The sequence below is a fragment of the Neovison vison genome, chromosome 10, assembly GCF_020171115.1.
Source record: "Neovison vison isolate M4711 chromosome 10, ASM_NN_V1, whole genome shotgun sequence".
NCBI classification, from domain to species: domain Eukaryota; kingdom Metazoa; phylum Chordata; class Mammalia; order Carnivora; family Mustelidae; genus Neogale; species Neogale vison.
In genome coordinates this window covers 18,390,605-18,417,619 of record NC_058100.1, presented here as the reverse complement: position 1 = coordinate 18,417,619, position 27,015 = coordinate 18,390,605, and the positions used below count along the sequence as shown (strand labels likewise).

At 33.3% G+C, this 27,015-nt stretch overlaps 1 protein-coding gene across 3 annotated transcripts in view; it reads left to right on the top strand.

Annotated features, from left to right (window-relative positions):
- BRINP3 (BMP/retinoic acid inducible neural specific 3) overlaps positions 1-27,015 on the top strand; it is a 400,347-nt gene that overhangs the window by 241,886 nt on the left and 131,446 nt on the right. The window lies entirely within an intron of this gene.

Below are 27,015 nucleotides of genomic sequence, written 5' to 3'. Positions count from 1 at the left end.
AGCTAGCTGGGATTGGGTGGTTTGTTTTATGTTTAACTAGGAATTTGTTTTTTAGAAGAATTTTAGGTTTCAATAAAATAAAGGGGAAATCAGAGATTTCTCATATACGACCTGCAATCACACATGTATCACCTCCCCCATCACCAGCATCCTCCGTCAGAGTGATAATTTTGTTATAGTTGAATGGAACAGACACTGACACATCATAATGACCAAAGTCCAGAGTTTACCTTATAGTTTGTTCTTATGTCATGCATTCTATGGATTTGGATATATGTGTGACAATATCTATTCATTGCTGTGGTATCACACAAAGTATTTTCACGGCTCTAAAAATTCTGTGTGTTTCTCCCGCCCTTCTCTCCTGCTCCCTACAACCACTGGCAACCACGAATCTTTTAAGTATTCTTATTTTTTTTAAGATACTGCTCAATAGCATATGGATTTAAATGACAGAAAAATAATTGTACATTTTCATCTCCCTTGTTGTTCTGGAATTGATGTATCTACCTGTCAATAGACGAGAACCAGCTGTTGTAGGACATTGCATGATTTTCTCAATTTCTTCTACTACATTTCTGGAGATAGAGTTAAATACTTGAGAGAAATCCTGTCAACTACCTCTCTACTTATGGGAACATATTCCCCGTTTCCACATGTCACATAATGTCAGAAGAAGTCAGGAGAGCAGAGAGCAGTGACAAGCTCTGATTCCAGAGTCGCAGGCCCATAGGCTGGTGTACTTCCACCAGCTGCTGACTGAGTGATCTTGCTCCCACTAACTGTCTTCTCTATCTATCAGTTTAATCATCTGTAAAAAGAGATAATAATAGAACCTATGTGATATGGTTGTCCTGAAGATTAAAAGAGTTAGTATATTTAAGGTGCTTAGAATATTGCTTCACATATTTTAAGTGTTACATAATGTGAACGTTATTCATTATGCTTAGGAAACAGGTAAACAAAGGGCTCAGAAACAAGCTCTAGTAGAGAAAAGAATAATTTGAAAAGGAGGAGAAATAAGTCAGAATTTCATTCGTCCTTACAAAAGAAATTTGTTGGTAAAGAAGGAACCAAAATCAAAGGGTAGAGAAGAGATTACCTAATAGAACTAAGATACAATACAATAAACCATTTATTGAAATTTAAGAACACTCATTGAACCTGAGATGAAGGCTGGGTTCTGTTGGATTTATGTATTTTCACCTACTATCACTACAAGGCTGTTTGGAAAAGAGGTTTTAGAATATTCCAAAAATTTCTTTTAAAATGGTAGGGAATAAAGAGAATTTTAGGGATCCTAAACTTAAACAACTTTACTTTTATGAGTGGCCAGATTCAATTTTTCTCAGGTTGTTATCATGAATTATGGAATATGGGATTATTAGGTCTAGATGTTCTTGACTTGGCTTTTATCTTTTTAAAAAAGCACAAGTTTTTCATGCCTGAAGAAGACAAAAGAAAGCTTGATCCCCTCTCTTAAAAAATAACAATTTTTAACTGGCTGGGAAAATAAGCAAAAATCTAGGGAAGTTCGTCTGCAAAAACAAAAACAAAAACAAAACAAAAAACACCTTATATTAACAAACATTTTTAGTTTTATAGAAAAGTACATGGTATAAAGTATGGTATAAGGGAAAAAATGACCTCCATACCAGTTATTCTCAGTTTAATTCAGTACAGGAGGGGCATTGCTAATAAATAATTGTGCCTTTGAAATAAGTTTTTATTAATGAACTATTAGGATATAAGAGATTATGTCAAAGAACTTTTGCTTTACATATTTCATATTTCATCAAACATCAAGACTATGTTGACAGCTCCTAAAAATGCACTTGCATTCTCCTCCTCAAACTCATTTCCCTCCCATGTTCTCAATAATGTGAAGTGTTTTCCTCTGTTTATCACGTTGTCACCAAATTCTATATGGTTATAAATAAACTCTCTCTATATGCCATTCTCTCCATTTGTTCTCTCTACCTAATGAGTCAATGGGTTCTGCAGATGTCTCTGGTTCCCACCCCTTCCTTTTTCCACTCCTGAAAGGAACCTAGATCAGATGCTTCCCATTGTGAAGCTTTCTAGTTACTTCTCCTTGATTTCATTGTATTACCTTTCTAATGAAGTTTGTATGTCATCTCAAGATAAACCCTTTACAATACTTTCTTGAACCCTACTACAAAGTTGCTTAGAGGGCTTCTTATTGTCTATTACATCTAATGCTCCACAGATAATAGTTTTTAGAATTTAATGTTGCAATGCTAGTCCCTTCCCTATTTGTTCATTTAATCACTGACTTGTGTACATTGATATAAAGGACAGGATTATCAATAGGTGGATATTGCAAAGGCAGTGAATAGAGATCCAAAACCATCTCTCAGTAAGTTGGAGTTTAAATGAATGTAAAAATATGACATTGAAATAAATGTAAAGTTGAAAAATGATATTACATATTTTTCTTTAACATTCTAAACAGTCAATATATAATAGCATATTATATTATAATAATTTTATTATATTCTTCCATCTTAAAATTGAAACACTTTTGCTCAGGGAATTAATTAAGACTTAGCCAGGTTTAAAAAGTAATTTGTGATGTGATATATAATACAAATTTATTTTGTGCAACTTGATAGTAGATATTTTTCCCATCACACTGCTTAAAGAGGAGCTAAAAGTTTAAGTGATCAAAACTCACTAGAGGATGTGCTGGGTATAGAATTCATATTTCAGATTGCTGCCTTTCCCTCCAGCTGGATTGTAAAAGGTTGAGGTTAAATTACTTTTACATTTTAAAGTGCACTTTAAAGTGCATTAGCCTCCTAACATTTCTGCCCTGAAATACTACACTAATTTGATATTTGTCCTATATTCTTTTTTTTATCTAATCTAGATAGAAATCTGAGTTGACCTTAATTGTATTTTCTTTACTTTTAAACTACAGTCCTTTATTAGCAATTTTTGGATCATAAATGGAAAATTTTGTCATCTTAAAAATTATTATTTTATTTTAAATTTAGAGGTTTCTTTGAGAAATATAATAATACTGTCAAGTTTAAAATATATAGCATTATTCATTTGTGACTTACGTAAGTAGAAAAGGTTGGAGACTATTTTAGTTAGGTGCATGAAACATGTACTCTCACCTTCACATAACTCAAGTATGGCTAAAGCAATTTAGTTCAAACTCTCAAACAAGTTCACCTTTGGTCCAAGTTAAAGTTTGAAAAATCTCATCTAAAATGAAATCATGCCCGGAGAAAATTATGACCTAGATAAAAAATTAAAAATCATTCCTTTTTAAAACTTGTTATGTACAATTTGTACTAAGTTAAAAAAAAATTCACCCTTCTTTCTACTTATTTAGATGGAAATCAGTTGTTAGTTTTTACATTTGAAGCACCTAATAGTTAAGTTAAATTTTTACTTACATAATATTAGCAAAAACATTTAATTACTCTTCATTGAATTAATAAAATTGGGAACTAAAGCATATTATGTGATCCTGTAATTGCTGGATATAATACAATGTTTAATGTCCTACACTAGAGTAAGGTTGTCTAGAAGTTTACAAATTTACCCAATTAATTTGCTTATTTAGTGTATGTTTATTTAGTACCTATGATATACTCAGTACTGCTAGCTATTAGGCCTATATAAATGAAAATGACATGATTTTTAGCCTTGAGATATTTAATCTGGTGAGGCAGATATCTAAACAGAGAAAGGCAATCTGGCAAAAATAAATTTACTTCAAGGACACTCATCGATTTTTATCTGAGAGAGCTGGTAAGAATGCTCAGAAATATTTAATCAGGATCTTGAAGGATAAATAGTAGGGTAGTAACATAGAAAGGAAAATCCAGGCAGGAAATAAAGGTTTCGAAATGTGAAAGAGTGAAGCATGCTAAAAAAATTATAAAAAGTGGAGAATTTCAGTGTATCTCAAGAATTTTGTGACTGATTTGTGAAAAACATTGTTTACTAAAGTTCTAAAGACATAAATTGAGTTATTCCCAATTCTTTACCATGCCTTTAGCTTTTCCCAGTTCTTTTTTTTTTTTTTTAATTTGGTAAATTTGACATGTTACAATTTGTAAATTTAAGGTACACAGGATGTTACTTTGATCACATTTATATATTGTAGTATGATTGCCTTTGAGGAAATATTTATCACATTACATTATTATAGTACCGCACTATCAACTATATTCATTATTCTGAGTATTATATCTCTATGACTTATTTACCACTCCTTACCAGTTTGTATCCTTAAACACCATCAATCTTATACTGACACTTCAGTTTCCCATTACCATTTTACTTTCTGTTTTTTCACAGGCTTGACTTTTTTAGATTCCACACATAAGTGATAACATCTAACACTTGTCTTTTTCTGCCTGTCTTTTCTCACTCTAGCATAATGTGCTCAAGGTCCATCCATGTTCTTGAAAATGGCAAGATTTCGTCCTTTCTCATGGATGAATAGCATTCCATTGTATGTAATACCACATATTTGTTTTTAATCCATTCATCATTGAGGGATACTTAAATTGTTTCCATATCTTGGTTATTTTGTATAATGTGGCAGTAAACATGGGTATACATATATCTCACTGAAATCTCGTTTTTATTTCCCTTGGGTATATATGAAGAAGAAGAATTATTGGATCATATGGTGGATTAATTTTTTAATTTTTTGAGGAAACTCCATTTAGTTTTCCATAGTGATTGGACTAATTTACATTTCCACCAACAGTGCAAAATGTACTTTTCACCACATCCTTGCCAGCACCTATCAACTCTTTTCTTTTTGATGATAACCGTTCTAACAGGAGTGAAGTGACATCTCATTGCAGTTTCGATTTTCATTTCCCTGATGACTAGTGATGCTGAACATCTTTTTATGTGGCTGTTTGTCATTTTGATGTTCTCTTGGGAAAATCCTCTATTTAGCTCATTTTTAAATCAAAGTGGGGTTTTTTTTTGTTGTTGTCGTTGTTAAGTTTTTTAAAACTTCTTTATATATTTTGGATATTAACCCTTTATCCAATGTATGGCTTGCAAATATCATCTCACTGTTTCATTTTGTTGATTGTTTCTTTTGCTGTGCAGAAGATTTTGCGTTTGATGTAGTCCTATTTGTTGATTTCTGCTTTTGTCATCATATCCAAAAAAATCACTGCCAAGACCAGTTATCAATGAGTTTCTTCCCTATATTTCCTTCTAGTAGTTATGTGGTATCAGGTCTTAGATCCATTTTTGAGATAATTCTTGTGAGCAATGTGAAATAGGGGTCCATTTTTCTATGCTCTCTCTTCTATTTCATTGGTCTATGTGTCTATTTATTTGTCAATATCATATTGTTTTTGAAATCAGAGTGTGATACTTCCAACTTTGGTTTGTTTTTGTTTTTTGTTTTCTCAGGATTGCTTTGGCTATTCTGGGTCTCTTGTGGTTTCACACAAATTTCAGGTATTGCTTTTTCTGTTTCTGTGAAGAGGTTTTTTTGGAATTTTGATGGGGAGTCCATTGAATCTGTAGATGGCTTTGGGTATTATATGGCTGTTTTATGGCCTTGGGTAACAATGCTTATTCTTTGATCCATGAACACAGGATGTCTTTTCATTTGTTTGTGTCTTCTTCAGTTTCTTTCAACAAAGTTTTACACTTTACATTGTAGATACATTTCACTTCTTTGGTTACATTCATTCCCAACTATTTCATTGCTTTTGATGCTTTGTGAATAGGATAGTTTGTTTGTTTGTTTTTTAAATTTCCTTTTCCAATGTTTCATTATTAGTGTAAAGGAATGCCACTGATTACCGTGAGTTGATTTCATAACCTACCACTTCACTGAAATCATCAATTCCATCAGGTAGTTTTGTTTGTTTGTTTTGTTTTGTTTTTGAGAGAAAGAGGGAGAGAAAGTGTGTGTGAACAGGGCAGGGAGGGGCAGAAGAAGAGGGAATCCCAAGCAGGCTGCATGCCTTATAGGGGTCTTGATCCCACAACCCTGAGAACATGGCTCAAGCAGAAATCGAGTCCATCACTTAACTGATTGAGTCACCCAGACACCCCGCCCCAGCAGTTTTTTATTGAAGTTTTGGGATTTTTTCTATATATAAGGCCATATTTTTGGCAATAGTGAAATTTTTACTTCTTATTTCCTGATTTGTATGCCATTTCTTTCTTTGACTTGCCTAATTGCTCTAGCTAGGACTTCCAATACTATATCGAATAGGAATGAGAAGGGTGAGCAACCCTTATCTTTTACCTGATCTCAGAGGAAGTCTTTTCAATTTTTCTCCACTGTGTATAATGTCAGAAGTGGATCTATTGTATATGACCTTTATTATGTTGAGGTATGCTCCTTCTATAACTAATCTATTAAGGGTTTTTATCTTGAAAGGATATTGTATTTTGTTAAATGCTTTCTGTGTGTGTCTACTGATATGATCATGTGATTTTATTTTATTTTATTTTAGTGATGTGATAAAGTACATTAATTGACTTTTGTGTGTATTAGTTGAATCATCTTTGCATGCCAGGGATAAATCCCAATGGGTCATGATGTAAGATTCTTTTGATCTGTTCTCGAAGTTGGTTTGCTAATATTTTGTTGAGAATTTTTGTTTCTATATTCATCAGGCGTGTTGGTCTGTAGTGTTGTTATTGTTATTGTTGTTGTTTTTCTTGTGATATCCTTATCTGACTTTGGTATGAAGATAATGCCGGTTTCATAGATTGAGTTTGGAAGTGTTCCTCTTCATCAATATTTAGAGTTTTGAGGAGGATTGATGTTAATTCTTCTTTAAATGTTCGGTGTAATTCACAAGTGAAACTCTCTGGTCCTGAAGTTTTCTTTGTTGTGGGAGATTTTAATTACTGACTCAATCTCTTGACTCGTCATTGATCTATGCAGATTTTCTATTTTTTTCTGACTCAGTCTTGGTAGGTTGTTTTTATTTATGCAAATACATCCATTTCTTCTAGGTATAAGATTTGTTGGTGTACAATTGTTCATTGTAGTCTCATCATTATCTGTATTTGTGTAGTATCAGTTGTAATATCTTCTCCATCATTTTTATTTATTTGAAACTTCTCCCTTCTTTCCTAAGTGTAGTTAAAGGTTTGTCCACTTTGTTTCTATTTTCAAAGAAGCAGTTTTTAGTTCTGTTGATCTTTTCCATTGTTTCTCTGATATTTATTTTGTTTATCTCTGCTCTGATTTTTATTATTTTCTTCTATTATATTTGGTTTTAATTTGTTCCTTTTTTCTAGTTCTTTAAAATGTAAAATTAGTTTATTTTGGGGGTCTTTCTGACTTCTTAATATATGTATACATTTCTATAAAGTAGAAACCTTTCAGAGAAGGTAGTTGGTATGATTTCTAATTTCTTTAATTTACTAAGATTAGTTTCATGGTCTATCATATGGTCTATCCTGGAGAATGTTTTAAATATACTTTAGAAGAATGTGTTTTTTGCTGCTGACGGATGGACTGTCCTATATATGTCTGTTAGGTCCATTTGTTATAAAGTGTGGCTCAATTGCTATGATGATTTTCTTTCTGGATGGTCTATCCATTACTGATAAGGAGGTACAGAAACCCCTACTATTATTTTATCATTGTCTCTTTTTCTTTTAATCTGTTAAGTATTTGCTTAGTATATTTTGGTGCTCAAATTTTGGAACTCTATATATTTGTGATCGTTTTATCTTCTTGATGTACTGACCACTTTATCATTATATAATCACCTTCTTTTTTTCTTCTTACCATTTTTGGCTTGAAGTCTACTTTTTCTGGTAAAAGCATGACTATTCCTGCTTTCTTTGCATGAAGTGTCATCTTCCACGCTTTCACTTTGAGTCTATGTTTTTCTTTGGAGTTGAAAAGAGTTTTCTGGAAGAAGGATATAATTGGGTCTTGTTTTTTAAATCCGTCTGGCCACTTTTTGCTTTTTAACTGATGTGTTCATTCTGTTTACATTTAAGGTGATTGCTGATATATGCCATGTTATCTTTCTTTTTTTCTAGTTGTTTTGTATCTCCATTTTTCTTTTCTCTAGTGTTAGTACCTTTAAAAGTTGGTGGTTTTCTATGATGATTTGCTCATTTTCTCCTTTTTTTATTTTGTTTTTGTTTTATGTCTTTGCTCTAGATTATTGTCTTGTGGTTTCCATGAACTTTGTAAAATGCTTCATAGATAAAATGGTCCTCTTTCAGCAGATGATAACAACTTACCGTCATTTGCTCATGTGGTTTTTATCATTTTCTTACTCCCCTTTTATATTTTTGTTGTCATAAATTACCCTTTTAATGCTGAGTTTGGTTACCAAGATGCAGTAGCTGCATTTTTAAAGCTTTTTTTTTTCTTTTAACCTTATGCAATACGTAAGTGTTTAACACTCTATTCTAAAAGAGTTACAATTTTCTAATTCTGTTAGCACTTCACTCAAAGTTTTGTGGACTTTTTTCTCTTCATTAGATCGAAGAGCTGCTTTCAACATTTCTTATAGGGTAGGCCTAGTAGTGGTGAACTCCCTTAGCTCTTGTTTGTCTGGGAAAAACTTTATTTTTCCTTCGTATCTGAAGGATAACTTTATTGGACAGAGAATTCATTGTTGGCAATTTTTAATCTTTAACATATTGAATATATCATTTTACTATCTCCTAGCCTGTACAGTTTCTGCTGTGGGTGTTCCTTTGTTAGTTGCTTTATTATTATTATTATTTTTTTTTTCTGGTTGCCTTTTAGATTCTTTCTTTATCATTGACTTTGGACAGCTTCAAGTCTCAGAGAGGGTCTTTTTGCATTAAGATAGTAAGGTGATCTATTAACCTGTATAACTAGTTCTTTCTCAATATTTGGGAAGTTATCAACTGTCATTTATTTAAATAGCCTGTCTGCCCTCTTTTCTTCTTTTCTATCTGTTATACCCATTATTCTTATTTTGGCTCTTCTAATGAAGTCTCATAACTCTCATGGTGTTTCTTCACTTTTAAAAATCTTAGTACTCAACTTCCACTTGAATCCTTTCTAGATTCCCCTTTCCCAGACTGCTTATCCTCTTTTATTTCCAACCTACTCTATTACCATTTCTTTCTAATGTACTCTTCATCTCATTTATGTGCTCAAAAGATATCATTTTAATAGGCGTTTTAGTCATTAATTTTTTTCTGAAATATATTTTTCAAATTATACCTGAGAAGAAAGTTTTAATCTTGAGTATTGACAAAGGGAAGGTAAATACTAATGGAAGACAGAGATGCAACAGGATATTATAAACCAGAAAAGGGAAATAAATAAATAAAAACTTGACTAACTCAGTAAGATTGAGGCAAAAGCAGAGAAAAAAGGAAAAGAAGAAAGCAATACTAGCATAAAAAGGAAAAATTCAAATCAAGAATATCACTGTAAGGCAAATGTGAAAAGATTGTATTTCCCCATTAAAATCAACAGAAAAGCAAATAAAACAATAAAGAGTGAATATTAAAAAGAGTAAGTTAATGCAATGTGTTAAGAAATGTCAAGGCCTTTTTATATGGCAAGAGATAATGCAGATCTCCCATTGAAAACTGAAAATAACAAAGCAGCAAATGAAATTAAAAACAACACTTTCTTTTATGATCCCAAAAGTTGACAAAAAAAGAAATTCTGAAACAATGGTGAAAAACAAACCATGTAAGCACAGGACACTGTGATAGACTTTTGCCTTGATAGTTTTTGCTGAATTGCATGGATCTGAGCTCTTTGGGATTTAGTCTAATGGGTACAAATTACAAATGATAAAGTTCAAATACTGTCCAAGACAGGCTGTCTAGAAGGGATATTCTTATAAATTTAAGATTCCAAAAGTCCACACTTAAACTGAAAATGTTTATTGGAAAACTCAATCAGTGATTTATCAAGAAAAACCTACAAGATCATACCAATACAGGCTGAAAAGGCATACAATAAAGTTCGGCAGCCAATGCTACTAAAGCTACAGGCAGCAAAAGAAAAAATCAACTAGATTTTATTAAAATCATTTGACTAAAGACCAAGTGAATTTGAAACCAGTGGTTCTCAACACCAGTAGCAACATGTTAAAATTCTCCAGATTGGGGTGCCTGGGTGGCTCAGTGTGTTAAAGCCTCTGCCTTCAGCTCAGGTCATGATCTCAGGGTCCTGGGAACTAGCCCTGCATCAGGCTCTCTGCTCAGTGGGGAGCCTGCTTCCCCGTCTCTCTCTCTGCCTACTTGTGATCTCTGTCTGTCAAATAAATAAATAAAATTTATAAAAAGATATTCTCTAGATAATTTAAATAAAAACTTAAAAGAATAAAAAAAATACAATTCTCCAGATAGCTTTCTAAAAATCTCAGTGCCTCCCACGTTCCAACTAGAGACAGAGGGGTGTCAAAATTTCTAAGGGTAGTGATATTTTACAGTATCTCAGGTGATTTGAATGTGGAGTAGAGGTTGAAAATCAATATTCTAAATAAATAAATTACAAACCTAAATTTAATTAAATTGAAATCTGGGCAGTGGTATGTATCTAAAATTTTTGTTGATGACATAAGCAGAGAGAGAGAGAGAGAAAACATGATTTGATAAGGATATTTTTGTATATGATTCTCAGGACTAGAAACAAAGGATATAGTTCAGTTCTACAAGATTAAAGAAGTAAAAACTTTAGAATAACTTGAATATCTTTATATTGACTTTGGGTCTTAAAATTATATCATAAAATATGACTCAGATATTTCCATATAACTCATCTTTTTCAATATTTGCTTACTTTAAATTCAATCTATATATTTTAAAGCAAATGCTGTTGATTAGTTTGATCTAAATTTTAAGAGGCTGCTTAATTTTCTCTCTCTCTCTCTCTCTCTCTCTATATATATATATATATATATGTATAGATTGTCTTTCCTAGAAAATCTTACATGTTAAGTACTCACACATATCAAAGGCAGTTCTTTTTTTTTTTTTTTTTAGGATTTTATTTGTTTATTTGATAGACAGAGATCACAAGTAGGCAGAGAGGCAGGCAGAGAGAGAGGGGGAAGCAGGCTCCCCGCTGAGCAGAGCGCCCAGGCGGGGCTCAATCCTAGGACTCCGGGATCATGACCTGAGCCGAAGGCAGAGGCTCTAACCCACTGAGCCACCTTGGTGCCCCTCAAAGGCAGTTCTTATGTGCAGTTCTTCATCTCAGATCTATCAACATGGATAAAATGCATCATTTTTGATAACTGGAAACTTTGCCACATCTTTAATAAAAATTGGACTAATATGAGGATTACACTTTGGAGTCTGCAGTTCCCTTTTCTATAACAAACACGTACATTTGTATTTGGATAGGGTTTAAGTTTTTATTGAAGTAAATTTGATGTGTAATATCCTGTTATTCAGGAGTAAATTATAGTGATTCAATATTTTTATACATTACAAAATGATCCCCATGAGAAGTCTAGTTACCATCCATCATTGTAAAATGTTATTACAATGTTACTGACTATATCTCCTATGTTGTACATTACATTGTCATGACTTATTTATTTTATAATTGGAAATTTGTATTCCTTAATCTTTACTTATTTTACCTACCCCTCAACCCCCTTCCACCTGTGGTAACTAACAGTTTGTTTCCCGTACCTATGAGTCTGTTTCTGTTTTGTTTTTTAGATTTCACATAGAAGTGAAATCATATGGCATTTCTCTTTCTGTCTGATTTATTTCCTTTAACGTAAGTCTATCCGTGTTGTCACAAAGGGCAAGAGTTCACTCTTTCCTATGGTTGAGTAATATTCCTATCCATCTATCTTTTTTCTCTCTTTATCATCTATCTATCTACCTATATCTATCTTCTTTATCCATTCCACTCATTTGTGGATCAATGCTTATTTTGCTTACATAACTGATCTAGTGTAAACAGTACCACAGTGAATATAGATGTCCACATATCATTTCAAAGTGTTGTTTTCATTTTCTTTCAATAAGTACTCAGAAGTGAAATTTCTGAAATATATGGTACTTTTTTTTTTTTTTTTTTTTTTTGAGAACTCTCCATACTCTTCTCCATAGTGGCTATTTGCATTTACATACCCACTGGCATGGGAATTTGCCAGATCCTCACCAACATTTGTTATTTTGGTAATAGTCTATTTGACAGGTTTGAGGTGATACCTCATTGTGATTTTGATTTGCATTTCTATGATGATTAGTGATGTTGAGCATCTTTTAATGTGCTTGTTGGTCATTTGCATGGTTTCTTTTGAAAATATATATTTAATTTATGAGCACACAGCCTAACTAGGGGCTGGCTCCCAAGACCCGGGATCATGACTCAAGCCAAAGGCATACATTTAACCAACTGAGGTGACTGCCCACTTTTAAATTGTTTTTTTACATTAAGTTGTGTAAGTTCTTTTTTTTTTTTTTTAACTCCTTATTGGATGTGTGATTTGCTGGTATCTTCTATTTATTAAGTTGCTTTTCTTTTTGTTTTGTTTTCTTGATTGTTTTCTTCACTGTTTGAAAGTTTTTTAGTTTAGCATAATCCCATTTGTTTATTTTAGCTTTTGTTGCCTTTGCCTGGGTTCAACAAAATTGTTAAGACCAATGTCAAGGAGTTACTGCCTAAGATTTCTCTTGAGATTTTTATGGTTTCCAGTCTTATATATGTCTTTAATGAATTTAGGATTTATTTTCATATATGGAGTAAGGTAGTGGTCCATTTTTATTCTTTTGCATGAGGCTTTCCAATTTTCTCAACCCAAAGAGCAAATCAAATTACTTAGAGATAAAATGGAAACACAATTTTCAAAAAGGTATGGAACACAACACAAACAGTTCTAAGCAGGGAGTTCATTGTTAACACAGGCCTTCTCCATAAGGAGATATTACTACTGACATTGCAGAAATACATAGGATAAAAGATTAATACGAACATTATCCAATATGTTAACATATAGGATAATCTAGAAAAATGGGTAAATTACTAGAAACGCTCTACTTTCCAAGACTAAAGACAAAGATACAAAGTTGAATAGAATAATTACAAGTATTGAAATTGATTCAGTAATTTAAAAAAATTTCCCTGAAACTAACATCCAGTACTGTAAGAGTCACAAGTAATGTTATAAAATCCACTTTTCCCTAAGTAATGCAGGTATTTTTATTTTTATATGTGGAGATATTTATACATTAAGCAAGTGACAAAGCTGGAAATAGAAACCAACTTCATAACTGCTATTTGGTTCCCTTTCTGGTAACCTAATTGTTTCATTTTCTCTGCTTGAAAATCTAGTGTCACCATATAATTAAGTGTAATATGGATGTTTATATTTTGAAATATATCACTTTTGAAAATCTTAATGTTGTTTTTCAATAGCCTAAACTATAATATGTCAGAAAACTTAAAAGCAAGTAGAGATATCTGAGTAATCTAAGATTTTATAATTTTCATTCCTAAAGTCCATGTTAATTTTTTTTTTAAAGATTTTATTCATGTATTTGACAGACAGAGATCACAAGTAGGCAGAGAGGCAGGCAGAGAGAGAGGAGGAAGCAGGCTCCCCGCTGAGCAGAGAGCCCGATGCGGGGCTCGATCGTTAAAAATCGTTATTTTTTTTTTTTTTAATATGAAGAAATCCTCCATGTTTTCACTGAGAAACTATTCAGAAAAAGGGGCATCTGAGTGGCCCAGTAGGTTAAGCCTCTGCCTTCAGCTCAGGTCATAATTTCAGGGTCCTGAGATCAAACCCCTCATCGGGCTCTCTGCTCGGCAGGGAACCTGCTTCCCCCTGTCTCTCTGCCTGCCTCTCTGCCTCCTTGTGATTTCTCTCACTCTGTCAAATAAATAAATAAAATCTTAAAAAAAAAAAAAAAAGGAAAAAAAGGAAGAAACTTCAGAAACAGATCCACCCAGCCTCCTTATCTGACTCCTTCACTGATAAGTCTTGGAGATAGACTTTCAGGGAGACAGAAAGGACTGGTTGTAGGAGTCACAATAATTATATCAACAGATAAAAATAAAGTTATAATGAGATGTAACTGTTGGATGCTCCCTTCCAACCTAAACAGCTGAAATTACATCTCAATAAAATATATCTGAAATAACAGCTCAGTCATTCTCAGCAGGTCCCGGGCAAATACCTTTATAATAAATATATTATAAAGATAATATGTACATCAACTGAACCAAGAAAAGGTGAAATTATAATTGTTTTAAAGTGCAGAGTAACTTATTTTTTTACTTTTAAAAATCTTCCATAGGACACAATTAGAACAAAACCTTTTTATAAAATGTAAAGTTAGTCAAAATTAGTTTGTTCGGAATGAATCCCTTTAAAAATTTTTCCCTAGCAGGGGCATCTGGGTGGCTCAGTGGGTTAAAGCTTCTGCCTTCGACTCAAGTTATGATCTCGGAGTCCTGGGGTCGAGCCCCACATCGAGCTCCACATCGAGCCCTGCATCAAGTCCCACATCAGGCTCTCTGCTCAGCAGGGGGCCTGCATCCTCCCCCACCCGCCGCGCCCACCTGCCACTCTGTCTACTTGTGATCTCTCTCTGTCAAATAAATAAATAAAATCTTTTAAAAAAATTTTCCCGTACCAATGTTAAATGAAAATGAATGAAGAGGGATTTTATTTTGTAATCTTTTGCAAGGAACAAGGAAAACACATAATTTGAGATGGTATACCCACTGAGGAATCTTTTTTTTTTTTTTTTTTTTTTAATTTTCCTTTACTAGCTTGGTAGGTTTCAATGTTTACTATGGCTAAGAATCTCCTGGTTGTATGGCTAAAGAGCCCCTCCAGAGATTCAAAGTTAATAGACTTGGTGTTTTATAAATATGGGTACATGTGGTCTTCAGACTGCATCTGGGAAATGCTTGTTGCCAATAAAGCTCTATGAACTCCCAGAGGTACCATGGACATACAAAAATCCTTATGGAATTCTGATCTCTGAAACTAATAAATAGGAAGAAATAATATAATGGGGATTAAGATGTGTGGGGGGAAGTAATAAAAGAGAAAAACAAGAATTGCAGTGAGAGTTCACATTGGATTTTTATTTTTTTATTTCTATCCCAGGAAATACACAAACATATACTTTAAAAATGTTTAAGCTTTCTGTCATTTCCATTTTTGTTATGTTGCCATTAATTTTTTGTGATAAATAATTATATTAATTATAATCCCCAGGCTGTGTTTCAACCTTAAACAAACAAACAACAATAACAAAAAGGTAGGAGAGGGCAGCACTGTAGAGTGGGATTGCAGTATTGCTGAGTGATTTGTCCAATTTATTGCATTTTCTCCCCTTGGCTCTTAGAATTTTAATAATATGGATGTAATTCACATGGATTATAAGATTCCTCTTTCTCAAATAATTTTTGTTTGTTTGAAGTCCTTTTAGGGCTGACTTTTAGTGATAATCAGTTCCTAAAGAATTTGGGTTTATCCAAACTTTTTCTGTGTGAGCAAAGCCAATTATTTTTTTGGGAAAAGAAAGAAAGGAAGAAAGAAATGACAGCAGAACTGTTTCTGTAATGGCCAGTTGAAACAAGCAATCCACTTCTGTCTTTCTAATTACTCCTGAGTCTATTGAGTTTTAGCGTGGTGTGCTTATCAGTGCTCTCGGGTGCTTGTTTAATTGGGTGACAAATGGAAGAATATGACAGTTTCAGTATGAAAGTTAAGCTAGTCTGTGCATAGGCATTAGTTGTCCTATTATAAAAAAGATAACTGAAGTCAGAGCTTTTGATATGCTTAAAGAATTCAGAAATATTCAACATTGCTGAAACTTCAAAAGGCTATAATAAAAAGTTTTATATTTTTAATCATACACAGTAAGAAATGTTTTAATAAGTAGTTCAGGATAGTGGTATTAAATATGGAACTTTAGAGGAGTAATACAAAAATTTGGGGGAAGGTAGTTTTTAAAACAGCAGGAGCTGTAGGAAATGATACGGTATACTCTACTGACTCCTGAATTGAAAGAGAACAGAAAAAATAAAAATAATAAAATAGTTTGATTACATTTAAACACAAAAGTAGTCTATATCTAACAAGGAGTCTTGCTTCACTATCCCAGTGTGGCAGAACATTTGGTGGTTGGCATTTCGACAGTGACATTGTCCCAGGCTGTGCTTTGTGTGCACTCTGCTAGCCACAAAGGACTGGCAGTACCCTTGATGCTGCTGCCATCATTCTCCAACATGGTGTTAGGTTCTTTTATTTCAGTACTTGACATTTGCATCTGCACATTTTTTAGTTACTTTGTCAAAGGGAAGCCAAAGAGATAATTCAATTGATACATTTTTATATCATCTAGAGCATCAGTTCTCAATTAACTGCTTGACTGAGATTCCACATGAGTAGCAAATGGGCAGAATGGGTAGATTTAGAAATATACTGATAAAATAAATTATAAAATGGAAATTAATGAAGTGGAAGGCTCTGTAGAGTGTAATTCTTTGATCACTCATCCTGGCAACAGATCTTGTTTGTAAACTTGGCATTTGCTCATGTGTAGGTTAGAGTAGATAACATCTTTGGTATGTTCAATCTAACTGCTTCTTTTCTTATTCCATCAAAGAGGAAACACGTAGACGTATATTTTGGAGCGGTTGGATCTAGAGATACAGAAAGGATTTGGAAAAGAGATAAGAAAAATCATAAGGAATTGTCCATGCATGTACTTCTGCAATTAGAGACGACTGTCCCCAGGGGAAAGTCTATACAGGCTGAGGACCCTATCCTCATTCAAACTCTTTATCATATTAAATTTAGCCTTTCATGAAAATCCTAGTTTTGTATTTTTATTTAAAAAAGGATAGCTAACAACATTGTGGTTGAAAATGATAATAAAATACTAATAGTTTTATATGATGATGTATTTGCAATAGCTTCTCCCTAAAAACATTGGATTCTGAACTTGGGTCTAGAATAGAAATAGTTGTGTGTTTTTTTTTTTTTTTCTTTTTCTTTTCTTTTCTTTTTTTTTTTTTTTTAACCATTGTATTACAGAGTTGGTAGTCATTTGAAGTTGGCTCAGTAACTAAAAGGCAATGAGATTGCAATTCATAGAATAAACAAAGACTATAAACTCATTTTTAAAAATTTCACTTCTGTTTGTTTTCATCTCATAATAGATATAACATATGAATGTCAACTTGGAATGAAAAAAATATATATGTATATAAATTTTATATATATCTCAAAAGAAAAGAACCCATGGCCCTCTGGCTCCTGAATTCCCTTGGATGTAATTTCTCTGGTCTGAGAGGGAGTGGTGTTAAGGTCCAAGGGGGTAGTAACACCGGCATTGCCTGTCTAATGGCTCTCACCAGAAAGCAGGCAACCTGCCACGGCCCTGAACCAGGTCGCAATCTGTTAGTTGTTTGTAACTGCCCTTTCACAGTGAAACTTCACTTCAGGCTTTTTTTTTTTTTTAAATATTGACTACATCAGACAACTCTATACCAACTCTAGTCTAATAACAATATTCCTCAGACTTCACATAATGAAGTACAAGATTACCATTTATGTAACATGATCAGTTAGAGCTATCACAAATGTAGCTTTTAGGAAAGTGTCAATTTTCTAAGTGCATATATAGGTAGTTAGGAACCTAATGGAAACCTTTTTTGATATATAGTTTTTTTCGATTGCTGTGATTTTTAACTCTGCGTTATTTAAGAAATAAATCAAAACAGCCTCTGTAGGAGTGAGCTTATAGATTTGGCACCTTCAAGAGCAATCAAGTGCCACGTATTCAGATTCCATGGTAACCATGGTTTGAGCACAAAGGAGTCCTGATGCTATTTGGCAACCTTGTTGTGACTAAATTGTATCCAGTTTACCTTACTCCACATCAAACTGAATAGACATTTTAAGAACCTGAGGAAATTCCTTTTTTCTAGCCTCAGGCGTAATTTTATATTTTAATGTGTACTCAAAGGACATACACAGTCTCTCTCAACAGTTTTAACCGTGGGCACTTGTGTATGCTTTTGATGGAGGGTAATTTATGGGGTGTGAAAAAAATTGGTCAGTCATGATAGGCCTGCCTAGACTCATGGGGGCAAGTGTAAGTGAAAACTGTACAGAAGCAGTTGCTCTACAAGAGCAATTTTTTTATTTTTGTAAGATCTGGTGTCAAAGTGGTGTATTATATGTACAGAGATCAGTCTTAAAGGATACAGAACACTGTTCAGAACAGCAAACATTCAACCCATGTAAGTCCTCAGGTGTGACTTTAAGGTGATCTGGTAACATTGGGCCTATAGTTCACATTTCACCTCTTCTGAATCGCAGAGCTTTGGAAAAATCTTAAAAACCTACATAAATGGACACACTCCCCCCCCCCACCTGCCCCACCGAGAAGTGCAAACACAAAGGCTGGGTGTACTTTCAGACTGCAGTCCTGCCTTGGAGGCAGAGGTGGGAGTCAAAGCCATTACGCTGTTCTATGGGCCGCCTTCACGGAAACAGGCCACATCATGAGAGAGGCTTGGAACACACCCGAGACTCTGTTTTGTCCCTAAATAAAATGTGTGCCCTGTCTTTTATATTAGTCTCTTCACACCTTAATAGTTTATTTCACACGCTATTTTTTTTTTAAAGATTTTTATTTATTCATTTAACAGAGAGAGATCACAAGTAGGCAGAGAGAGAGGAAGGGAAGCAGGCTCCCCGCCGAGCAGAGAGCCCGATGTGGGACCCGATCCCAGGACCCTGAGATCACGACCTGAGCCGAAGGCAGTGGCCCAACCCACTGAGCCACCCAGGCGCCCACACGCTATGTTTTGATCTACATTCCGTCTCATCCTTTTCATTTTACAAATTCATAGTTCTATTGTTTATTTTGTACATGCTTTATGAATATACCTAACTTAATATTGTTTATAATCATACATTTTATCCTCATGTTTCAAGTATCACTTCTTCTCCTGGAGAATAAACTCTAGATGGCTTTTAAAAATGCAATCCTATAAATGGATGATTCTAATATTTAGAAGTATGTTATTTATTGAAGTTATGGGGAATAGAATTAGGAGAAATAGTTTTCAGCAGAAAGTCATTTGCATTGATAAATAATTCAGCAATGGTGTTTGCTCCTTTATATTGAATCTGTATTTGATTCGTGTTTGTGCTTTTCATGTAAATATATGAGTCATCTAGGCATTGATTATATATCATGTACTATTTTAAACTTCTATTAAATGGTTAGAGCAGGTTCAAGAAACATTGACAATGCCAAGTATATTTTAAATCATGATATTAATGCATGTAATGGACTAAGTGTAGTGTGTATTATTGTGTGAAGAAGCAATTAAATTTAGTATTGATATGCCCACATATTTTTCACTTGACAGAGCATTTTGTATATGAATTTATGCTTTTTCCACAAAACTTACTAAAAGTAATAAAGCAATTTTAAAAATAAAGGAAGTCCTTGCTTCTAGAATATCTTTATTCAATTATGGACATTTTATATGCTTTTTGTAATTAATAATACATTTGAAAATTCTTTCCTAACTAAATACTAAGCCCCAGAAATATTGCAACATGATAGAGAACTCAGACTACATTAAATTACAGTTTGATGTTAAATGTTCAGTAAAATGGTGAAATGAGAATTAATGACTGGTAGGAAAAAAATTGATGCTAAAAGTATCTTTAAACTCAGTATTCATATTTGAAAAAACAGAAATGAAACATGTATATAATTGTTAATTATTATGTATAATTTATAATCAAGTATTATATAATATCATATAATTATATATCATAAATGATGAATATCATGATGGAATTACATATATTTAATTACAATGTATATAATATCTAAAACTTACATAGTTACATCTATAAAATTTTATATGTTTTAGTATCCTGTCATGATATAATTATCATATATTATTGGTTATAAAATATATATTATATCATATATAAATTTATATATATACACATTTATATATATACACACATTATATATATATAAACACATATATATATATGAACACATTTAGTATTAGCATTTTCTAAAGGTTTTTGTTAGTTTGATAGCTTTAATCATATACAACTGTAAAAGATCCTATATTAGGACATGATAAAAATTAATCAACACTTGTATTTTACTATTTAAATGTCTAATGTAAAGTAGTATAAGAATATGTGGGAAGTTATATTTTAAGTCATTCATACATGAATATTTAGAATAAAAAGTAATTCATTTGGCCTTTGATCAAAGTTATTTTAACCAGCACCTTCCTGGCAGTATTTATTGGTCTTGAGAACAACCCAAGACACTATACCATTCTAACTGGCCTATACATCAATCCAGACCAGTTAAATTGATATTTATTGTAACTCTTTTGCTAGAGAGAGGGAGAGAAAGGGAGATAGAGAAGGAATTAGATTGATCAAGGCAAGCAGAGCTTAAATAAAGCTTACATACAGAGCTTGGAAAGCCAGTATGACATTCAGAATGGGTATTTGATTGATGAGTCAGGAGGTTTCAGACACAGTTCCAGCTCTAATTTTACTTACATGATACCGAGCTAGCTCCATGACTTCCCTGGGCTCCAGATACCTCCTTTGTGTAATGAGATGCTCAGGCTGGGTGATTTCTAAGACTCCCCATTGCTCTAAAACTTTATATACACTGGCCATGCAGCATTTTCTTCAAAAGGATCTCAGAAAAATTTAATAAATCAATTTAAGTATTCTTTTGTTATTCCTAACAAAAAATAAGATAATTACCTACCAACTTAGCTCTTAGTTATTGAATTCCTATCATGGGTCAAGTACTGTGTGTAATTATGAATAAGGAATTTATAGTTAAGTAAGTAAATAATGTAAACAGAGGAGTGTAATTTTATAAATGCCATAATAAAACATGAAGAAAACTTAGTGGTAAGATAAGGAATTATGATGTTAAAATATCATGAGAAGGATAATCTCCTAATTTTTAGTATATTTACTCCCTCAAATAATTTTCTACCCTTGAGAAATAGAGGTTTTTTATTGCTACTCATACACAAGTTTATGAAGAAAAAACGAATTGCTTTTTTTTAAAGAAGTGTGAAATAAGTGTGTTTTCTGAATTATAGGTACTCAACAAAATAAAAACGAAATAAGGATGCTGAAGTTGGTTCCTGTGGAAGATTGATTTATCATGTATTTACCTTTTAGATTATAGAATAGTCATAACTGTGGCCTTGAAAGAAAACAAATAAATATAAGTTTTTAAGATCATTAAAAAATGGATTGGATTGGATTTTTAAATAACTCTAGACATAACTTTGCAAGTGAATACACTGTACTTACCAATATTCTATTGTTTCATATGCATAATCAATGGTGATAAAAGATTATTCATAAACTACTTCCATATACTCTAATATAGAAAAAAATACAAAAATGTAAAGTACATGAAAATTTGACCTATGAATAAAAGATGGTCTTGAGCAGCCGTTGCTCCTCATTTCATGTCTGGTAAACAGAAGTGGGTAAATATGTGATAGCAGCAGAGAAAAGCAGTTTTTATTTCATTGCTTGAATTTCCAACATAAACATTTATTTATTTTGTCATTAAAAATGACACATTAGGACAAACAAGAATACTGATATTCCATATTTTTTTATCACATGATCAATAAATAATTCATAGATGACAAGTCATTGTAATGGAGAATAAACACATTCTTGTCTTTTTGTGTGGTTTAAGAGGTAAGAAAATAAGTCCAGTTAATTAATTTCAGATAGGGTTTCTAGGTATATTACAGGCTTTTAAAAAAATGTGCATTCATAGATTTGCAATAACAGATACACTATTCATAGGATCATGTATTTTATTGAATTGTTGATAAACAATAATCAGTTTAGTCAAAATGGTAAACTAATACTCTGTTTCATTTTGAAAAATGCTTAGACTAATATCAGGATCACAGAGTTATATAGGATGGATGTGTATGTATAATTTTACAAACTATATATACATTTTCTTTTCCTTTTTTCACTCAACATGGATAAAAATTTTCTCATATAATCATACTTGTTTTGAGAGACTGCTTATTATCTTCTGTACTATAGATGAGAAAACTCCTTATTTTTACTCTAGTTGCTGTTTTTCTTGTCATTTTTGTATAATTGAACTCCCCATTTTTTCCTTTATCAAAATTTTGGTTTAGTCTTGTCATGGTTTATTCATACTATATTGTGCTCTAATTGCATATTGATGTGATCTTGTACAAAACATCTATGTAGTCCTGGGGGACTGGGTGGCTCAGGTTGGTTAAGTGTCTATCTGCCTCTGGCTCAAGTCATGATCCCAGGGTTCAGGGATCAAGCCCCACATCAGGTTCCCTGCTCAGAGGTGAGCCTGCTTCTCATTCTCCCTCTCCCTCTGCCGGCTCATGCAGGCATGCTTGCTCTCTTGTTCTTACTCTCAAAAAGAAATTTAATTAATTAACTAATTAATTAATTTTAAAAATCTTTAAAAAAATTCTACCTAGTTTCATTCACAGGTAAGTTTGATTTAGGATGGCTTAAATTTCAGTCTCCTCTATATACAAAGAAAAGTGTTCACATTCAGCACTGATAGCAGAAAAAGTATTATTATCTTACAACCTTGATTGAGAGGTAGGGTATGAATAATTCCAATAAGTTTACACAAGCAGAGATGTTATTAGGCCTTTGCTTTTTAATAGTAAACATTTACACATACCTTGCATTTACCTTCAAATAATTACTGTGGGTTAGACCCATGGTAAGCACTTTTCATAGCTTATCTCATTTTTATTTCCCAACCACACTAGGCTGAAAGAAAATTTTAACCATTCCATCCAGCAGAACCTTGAAACTTAAGTAGGTTCCTCTTTAGTACATGGTGGAGCTAAGATAGTGACCTAACATGTTTAACTCAGTCTATTTTCTTCAAATTATGTAACATTACTATGATTTCCAATACAAATATTTCAATTATATAATACCTGAGTGTGAAGACAATGGAGACTTCAAAAGTATTATTTTCATTTAGGTATGTGTTTCTAAATGTTTTTCTGTTTGTTTGTTCTTTTGTCCCACTTTCTTCACTGCCTTAATATTTTTTAAAAAAACTGTTTTTGCTTCAGATAGTTTTTCTTCAACTAGTTCTTGCTGAATTATTTTCATAGCTCTAGTGCATTGCTGTGGCATTATGTCATCCTTAGAATATGTAAGACTGTAGGGAAACTTGATAGAAAATCATCAAGATTGTTTATTTCCAAGTGAATTCTTTATACCATTTTATTTAAATCTAAATAAACTTGAACCTATCCTATTTGTTAATATAATTACTTGCCAGTATTTTTTTGAGTTAAGAAGGCTATGCATTTTTCTTTTACACGCTGCAAAATTCTCCAAATGTGAAAATATTAGGCAGTAGTTCCAAGATTCATTGTTTATGCACCACACCCAGGGCTCCATGCAATACGTGCCCTCCTTAATACCCACCACCAGGCTCACAAAGCTTCTGTTCAAAACCCTCAATTTGTTTCTCAGAGTCCATAGTCTCTCTTGGTTCATCTCTCTCTCCAATTTCCCCCAGTTCACTTTGCCTTTCTTTCTCCTGATGTCCTCCATGTTGTTCCTTATGCTCCACAAGTAAGTGAAACTGTATGATATTTGACTCTCTCTGCTTGACTTATTTTACTCAGCATAATCTCTTCCAGTCCCATCCATGTTGATACTAAAGTTGGGTATTCATCTTTTCTGATGGAGATGTAATATTCCTCTGTATATATGAACCGTATCTTCTTTATCCATTCATCTGTTGTTGAAGGGCATCTTGGCTCTTTCCACAGTTTGGTGATTGTGGCCATTGCTGCTCTGAACATTAGGGTACATATGGCCTTCTTTTCACCACATCTGTATCTTTGGGGTATATATCCACTAGTGCAATTGCTGGGTCATAGGGTAGGCCTATTTTAATTTCTTACAGAATTTCCACACTGTTTTCCAAAGTGGCTGCACCAACTTGCCTTCCCATCAACAGTGTAAAAGGGTTCCCCTTTCTCCACATCCTTTCTAACACTTGTGTTTCTTGTCTTGTTAATTTTGGCCATTTTGGTTAAGTCCTATCTTCCATGTTTGCAGACTCCGCACCAGTCCCTCACTTCCCAGCCATTTAAGCACACACAACTTTCCTCACGGTGCTCAAACCCAACCACAAACTACAACAACACCTCAGAAACTGGGTGTGGTGAAAAAATAATGAATACTGTTTTTCTGAAAATAAATAAATTGGGGGGGAAAAAAAAAAAGAAAGGGCATCATTTTGAGATCCTACAGACAACATTCCTTTCCTTTCAACAATCTCCTTTCAATAGGGGAATAAAATAAAGAAATAAAAATGTTTTCTCATTTGATACATCAATTCTCAAAACACTGAATGCTGTCAGTGCTGGATAGTTGTTAGTCTTATTCATTTTTATGCTTATCTATTGACTGACTCTTCATTTCTTACGTTATATATGAAGACGCCTATATCAGGTGTTCATCTATCCGCTAATGAACAAAAGTTGAACCAGTCTGTGGCACAACTACGTAATTCATTTTTGGTAGAGTCAACATGTCTATTGAAATGTTTGTACAATGAATTGGCTTTTATTATTTTCTTTTCATCTTTATTTTTCATTATTATTGAAAAATACAAAATAAGTATGGACTTATTTATTAGTGTTGACCCTAGTAAGACATTATATATAGGGCATGCTAGATTTTTTATTATGTATTGTGAAAGGTGCCAGATTAAAGCAATTATAAATATATAGGTATAGTCAAGCCTCTAAATATGTAAGACCATCATTTAAATCTCCTGCATTGATTCTCAGCAACAGAGCAACAATGTAACTGAAGGTCTGTACTGAGATGGACTACTAACATTTATCCTCTTTCAAAAGTTAAGTGTTAGAAGATTACCTTCCAGGGGTGCCTGGGTGGCTCAGTGGTTTAAGCCGCTGCCTTCGGCTCAGGTCATGATCTCAGGGTCCTGGGATCGAGCCCCGCATCGGGCTCTTTGCTCAGCAGGGAACCTGCTTCCTCCTCTCTCTCTGCCTGCCTCTCTGCCTGCTTGTCATCTCTCTCTGTCAAATAAATAAATAAAATCTTTAAAAAAAAAAAAAAAAGAAGATTACCTTCCAGTTTCCAAGATTTTATGTCAATAAGTGTGTACCTAAAGTCAGGTTTGTTTATATTATTCTGGTGTGTGTGTGTATGTGTGTGTGTTGGTGGACAGTAGTTAAACTACATGATAGGACAACATGAAGATTTGAATTACCTTAAACCCTAAGTCTTTCCTTCAATGACTTTAATCTTCTTTTTATTCTTTTGTTAATAATCATTTATATTTAAATATCATTTATACATACACATATACATGTATATTATATACATATAATATATACATGATATTTAAACATATATATACATATGTATGTATATATATATCTCAACATAAGAAATGATTTCCCTGAACAAAATAAGGGATTGTCAGTATCGCCATGAAAGAACAGTCATAGGGAGTATACAACATAGGTGTAGTGTTAGAGAAAAAGTATTTCTTTGCTCATGATAAACTGCATTTCCAACTCTTGCTATGTCCTCATAGTCAATATTCATTATTCTGAAGATCTTGGTATTAACACACTATGACAGAATTGTCATAATACAAATTATATATTCACTTACTGCATCTCAGCTGACATGTCTCTCTTTTTGTCTTTGATTATTACCTATAAGTTTTTGACATCCAAGTGAGTAATTCCATCTTTGACATAACTTCTAAGAAATAGACCTGCACGGTCACTCCTTCTACTGGATGTTTCCAATGGAGAATGTTATTCCTTTGGGAGTCAGAATGCTCAAAACCAAGTTCTCTTACATGCTCTGCACAGTGGAGCCTAGTACCAACATATCTTACTGTTATCACTTATGCTGGAAACCTCAATTGCCTTTCCCTCTCTCCATTGTGTATATTTTCAGTGTTTCATAATCTCACCAGATCTGTTTTTCATAGTCCATCTTCTACAGATAAATCTTATTGCCACTGCTTCATTCAGGCCTTTATCATCTAGATAATGGCCTTAATGTCTTCCTTGTTATGATTTTCCCCTTAATCTCTCACCTCCTCTTTCTCTTAATCAATGCCCATGGGCTTATACAAGAACCTAATATGTGAGGTGAATACTATAGTGAACAAAATAGGCAGTATTTCCTGTGCTCGAGGGGCTTGCATTCCAATGAGAAGTGTCAGGTAATCGTGATAAATGAGTAAATTATACAGCATATTAGAAGCCGGTAACTACTGTGGAAAAAGTAGAACAAGGTAAGGAGGAACAGAAATAATGGTTGAAAGAGGGAAGTGTGGAGAGGTGTATTTATTTAAAATAGGTTAGTCCAGGGAGTCCTAAGAGAGTCACATTTGAACAAAGACTTGAAAGGTGTGAGAAACAGTGAGCTTAAAAATATTTTGAGGAAGAGCATTCCAGATACAGGGAGAGTACACCAGAAATTCTGAGTCAGAATGATAACAAACATGTTCAAGGAACAGCCAAGAGCCTGTGTGGTTGGGGCAAAGTAAACAAGGAAAAGAGGAGAGGGCATGAGTTCAGGGAAGTAACAGGGATAACTTGATAAGGTGGCATTATTTTATTTCTAGAAGGGCTCTGACTTTTACGTTCAGCAAGATGGAAGACCCTCGTGGAGTTGCGAATGCTGAAATTATCTGAATTATTTTTTGCAAACCATTCTGGTTGTTGAGTGGAGAGTATCTTTTTAAAATACAAGGATCATTACAATATTCACCCACTTTAAAATATGTTTTTTAAAGTCATACTGAGAACAAACAAGTTTCCCATAATTGACCAAACTCCTCATCTTCTGATGCTATACATCCCAAGACACACATTGGAAATATCAATCTGCAATATGTGATTCCATACTTAGGTGCTAAGACTGAGCACAACAA